The sequence below is a fragment of the Onthophagus taurus genome, chromosome 7, assembly GCF_036711975.1.
Source record: "Onthophagus taurus isolate NC chromosome 7, IU_Otau_3.0, whole genome shotgun sequence".
NCBI lineage: Eukaryota > Metazoa > Arthropoda > Insecta > Coleoptera > Scarabaeidae > Onthophagus > Onthophagus taurus.
Genome location: NC_091972.1, coordinates 25,430,824 through 25,436,823, shown reverse-complemented (window position 1 = coordinate 25,436,823; position 6,000 = coordinate 25,430,824).

The window sequence follows — 6,000 nt, the reverse complement described above, 5'->3', positions numbered from 1 at the left end:
GCTCAGAACGGCGTATAACGTCATAATATCACGTTTTGGGCGCATTTTGCTTTTTATCTCCAACATGCTCCAATACGATATTTGGCCCCTGAATATCACAAATATGGTCAACAGAATTATCGGAACCAAAAGTGATAGAAAGTTCAAACATGGCTCAGAACGGCGTATGACGTCATAATATCACGTTTTGGGCACATTTTGTTTTTTATCTCCAACATGCTCCAATATGTCATTTGGCGCCTGAATATCACATATATGGTCAACAGAATTACCGGAACCAAAAGTGATAGAAAGTTCAAACAGGGCTCAGAACGGCGTATAACGTCATAATATCATGTTTTGGGCGCATTTTGCTTTTTATCTCCAACATGCTCCAATACGATATTTGGCCCCTGAATATCACAAATATGGTCAACAGAATTATCGGAACCAAAAGTGATAGATAGTTCAAACATGGCTCAGAACGGCGTATAACGTCATAATATCAGGTTTTGGGCACATTTTGTTTTTTATCCCCAACATGCTCCAATACGATATTTGGCTCCTGAATATCACAAATATGGTCAACAGAATTATCGGAACCAAAAGTGATAGAAAGTTCAAACATGGCTCAGAACGGCGTATAACGTCATAATATCACGTTTTGGGCACATTTTGTTTTTTATCTCCAACATGCTCCAATATGTCATTTGGCGCCTGAATATCACATATATGGTCAACAGAATTACCGGAACCAAAAGTGATAGAAAGTTCAAACATGGCTCAGAACGGCGTATAACGTCATAATATCATGTTTTGGGCGCATTTTGCTTTTTATCTCCAACATGCTCCAATACGATATTTGGCCCCTGAATATCACAAATATGGTCAACAGAATTAACGGAACCAAAAGTGATAGATAGTTCAAACATGGCTCAGAACGGCGTATAACGTCATAATATCAGGTTTTGGGCACATTTTGTTTTTTATCCCCAACATGCTCCAATACGATATTTGGCTCCTGAATATCACAAATATGGTCAACAGAATTATCGGAACCAAAAGTGATAGAAAGTTCAAACATGGCTCAGAACGGCGTATAACGTCATAATATCACGTTTTGGGCACATTTTGTTTTTTATCTCCAACATGCTCCAATATGTCATTTGGCGCCTGAATATCACATATATGGTCAACAGAATTACCGGAACCAAAAGTGATAGAAAGTTCAAACATGGCTCAGAACGGCGTATAACGTCATAATATCATGTTTTGGGCGCATTTTGCTTTTTATCTCCAACATGCTCCAATACGATATTTGGCCCCTGAATATCACAAATATGGTCAACAGAATTAACGGAACCAAAAGTGATAGATAGTTCAAACATGGCTCAGAACGGCGTATAACGTCATAATATCAGGTTTTGGGCACATTTTGTTTTTTATCCCCAACATGCTCCAATACGATATTTGGCTCCTGAATATCACAAATATGGTCAACAGAATTATCGGAACCAAAAGTGATAGAAAGTTCAAACATGGCTCAGAACGGCGTATAACGTCATAATATCACGTTTTGGGCACATTTTATTTTTTATCTCCAACATGCTCCAATATGTCATTTGGCGCCTGAATATCACAAATATGTTCAACAGAATTATCGGAACCAAAAGTGATAGAAAGTTCAAACATGGCTCAGAACGGCGTATAACGTCATAATATCACGTTTTGGGCACATTTTGTTTTTTATCTCCAACATGCTCCAATATGTCATTTGGCGCCTGAATATCGCAAATATGTTCAACAGAATTATCGGAACCAAAAGTGATAGAAAGTTCAAACATGGCTCAGAACGGCGTATAACGTCATAATATCACGTTTTGGGCGCATTTTGTTTTTTATCTCCAACATGCTCCAAGATGTCATTTGGCGCCTGAATATCACATATATGGTCAACAGAATTACCGGAACCAAAAGTGATAGAAAGTTGAAACATGGCTCAGAACGGCGTATAACGTCATAATATCATGTTTTGGGCGCATTTTGCTTTTTATCTCCAACATGCTCCAATACGATATTTGGCCCCTGAATATCACAAATATGGTCAACAGAATTATCGGAACCAAAAGTGATAGAAAGTTCAAACATGGCTCAGAACGGCGTATAACGTCATAATATCACGTTTTGGGCACATATTGTTTTTTATCTCCAACATGCTCCAACATGTCATTTGGCGCCTGAATATCACAAATATGGTCAACAGAATTATCGGAACCAAAAGTGATATAAAGTTCAAACACGGCTCAGAACGGCGTATAACGTCATAATATCACGTTTTGGGCACATTTTGTTTTTTATCTCCAACATGCTCCAATATGTCATTTGGCGCCTGAATATCACATATATGGTCAACAGAATTACCGGAACCAAAAGTGATAGAAAGTTCAAACATGTCTCAGAACGGCGTATAACGTCATAATATAACGTTTTGGGCACATTTTGTTTTTTATCTCCAACATGCTCCAACATGTCATTTGGCGCCTGAATATCACAAATATGGTCAACAGAATTATCGGAACCAAAAGTGATAGAAAGTTCAAACATGGCTCAGAACGGCGTATAACGTCATAATATCACGTTTTGGGCACATATTGTTTTTTATCTCCAACATGCTCCAACATGTCATTTGGCGCCTGAATATCACAAATATGGTCAACAGAATTATCGGAACCAAAAGTGATATAAAGTTCAAACACGGCTCAGAACGGCGTATAACGTCATAATATCACGTTTTGGGCACATTTTGTTTTTTATCTCCAACATGCTCCAAGATGACATTTGGCCCCTGAATATCACATATATGGTCAACAGAATTACCGGAACCAAAAGTGATAGAAAGTTCAAACATGGCTCAGAACGGCGTATAACGTCATAATATCACGTTTTGGGCACGTTTTGTTTTTTATCTCCAACATGCTCCAAGATGACATTTGGCCCCTGAATATCACATATATGGTCAACAGAATTACCGGAACCAAAAATGATAGAAAGTTCAAACATGGCTCAGAACGGCGTATAACGTCATAATATCACGTTTTGGGCACATTTTGTTTTTTATCTCCAACATGCTCCAATACGATATTTGGCCCCTGAATATCACAAATATGGTCAACAGAATTATCGGAACCAAAACTGATAGAAAGTTCAAACATGGCTCAGAATGGCGTATAACGTCATAATATCACGTTTTGGGCACATATTGTTTTTTATCTCCAACATGCTCCAACATGTCATTTGGCGCCTGAATATCACAAATATGGTCAACAGAATTATCGGAACGAAATGTGATAGAAAGTTCAAACATGGCTCAGAACGGCGTATAACGTCATAATATCACGTTTTGGGCACATTTTGTTTTTTATCTCCAACATGCTCCAAGATGACATTTGGCCCCTGAATATCACATATATGTTCAACAGAATTATCGGAACCAAAAGTGATAGAAAGTTCAAACATGGCTCAGAAAGGCGTATAACGTCATAATATCACGTTTTGGGCACATTTTGTTTTTTATCTCCAACATGCTCCAAGATGACATTTGGCCCCTGAATATCACATATATGGTCAACAGAATTACCGGAACCAAAAGTGATAGAAAGTTCAAACATGGCTCAGAACGGCGTATAACGTCATAATATCACGTTTTGGGCACATTTTGTTTTTTATCTCCAACATGCTCCAAGATGACATTTGGCCCCTGAATATCACATATATGGTCAACAGAATTACCGGAACCAAAAGTGATAGAAAGTTCAAACACGGCTCAGAACGGCGTATAACGTCATAATATCACGTTTTGGGCACGTTTTGTTTTTTATCTCCAACATGCTCCAAGATGACATTTGGCCCCTGAATATCACATATATGGTCAACAGAATTACCGGAACCAAAAGTGATAGAAAGTTCAAACATGGCTCAGAACGGCGTATAACGTCATAATATCACGTTTTGGGCACATTTTGTTTTTTATCTCCAACATGCTCCAAGATGACATTTGGCCCCTGAATATCACATATATGGTCAACAGAATTACCGGAACTAAAAGTTATAGAAAGTTCAAACATGGCTCAGAACGGCGTATAACGTCATAATATCACGTTTTGGGCACGTTTTGTTTTTTATCTCCAACATGCTCCAAGATGACATTTGGCCCCTGAATATCACATATATGGTCAACAGAATTACCGGAACCAAAAGTGATAGAAAGTTCAAACATGGCTCAGAACGGCGTATAACGTCATAATATCACGTTTTGGGCACATTTTGTTTTTTATCTCCAACATGCTCCATGATGACATTTGGCCCCTGAATATCACATATATGGTCAACAGAATTACCGGAACCAAAAGTTATAGAAAGTTCAAACATGGCTCAGAACGGCGTATAACGTCATAATATCACGTTTTGGGCACATATTGTTTTTTATCTCCAACATGCTCCAACATGTCATTTGGCGCCTGAATATCACAAATATGGTCAACAGAATTACCGGAACCAAAAGTGATAGAAAGTTCAAACATGGCTCAGAACGGCGTATAACGTCATAATATCACGTTTTGGGCGCATTTTGTTTTTTATCTCCAACATTCTCCAAGATGTCATTTGGCGCCTGAATATCACATATATGGTCAACAGAATTATCGGAACCAAAAGTGATAGAAAGTTCAAACATGGCTCAGAACGGCGTATAACGTCATAATATCACGTTTTGGGCACATTTTGTTTTTTATCTCCAACATGCTCCAATACGATATTTGGCCCCTGAATATCACAAATATGGTCAACAGAATTATCGGAACCAAAACAGATAGAAAGTTCAAACATGGCTCAGAATGGCGTATAACGTCATAATATCACGTTTTGGGCACATATTGTTTTTTATCTCCAACATGCTCCAATATGTCATTTGGCGCCTGAATATCACATATATGGTCAACAGAATCATCGGAACCAAAAGTGATAGAAAGTTCAAACATGTCTCAGAACGGCGTATAACGTCATAATATCACGTTTTGGGCGCATTTTGTTTTTTATCTCCAACATGCTCCAATACGATATTTGGCCAATGAATATCACAAATATGTTCAACAGAATTATCGGAACCAAAAGTGATAGAAAGTTCAAACATGGCTCAGAAAGGCGTATAACGTCATAATATCACGTTTTGGGCACATTTTGTTTTTTATCTCCAACATGCTCCAAGATGACATTTGGCCCCTGAATATAACATATATGGTCAACAGAATTACCGGAACCAAAAGTGATAGAAAGTTCAAACATGGCTCAGAACGGCGTATAACGTCATAATATCACGTTTTGGGCACATTTTGTTTTTTATCTCCAACATGCTCCAAGATGACATTTGGCCCCTGAATATCACATATATGGTCAACAGAATTACCGGAACCAAAAGTGATAGAAAGTTCAAACATGGCTCAGAACGGCGTATAACGTCATAATATCACGTTTTGGGCACATTTTGTTTTCTATCTCCAACATGCTCCATGATGACATTTGGCCCCTGAATATCACATATATGGTCAACAGAATTACCGGAACCAAAAGTTATAGAAAGTTCAAACATGGCTCAGAACGGCGTATAACGTCATAATATCACGTTTTGGGCACATTTTGTTTTTTATCTCCAACATGCTCCATGATGACATTTGGCCCCTGAATATCACATATATGGTCAACAGAATTACCGGAACCAAAAGTGATAGAAAGTTCAAAGATGGCTCAGAACGGCGTATAACGTCATAATATCACGTTTTGGGCGCATTTTGTTTTTTATCTCCAACATGCTCCAAGATGTCATTTGGCGCCTGAATATCACATATATGGTCAACAGAATTATCGGAACCAAAAGTGATAGAAAGTTCAAACATGGCTCAGAACGGCGTATAACGTCATAATATCACGTTTTGGGCACATATTGTTTTTTATCTCCAACATGCTCCA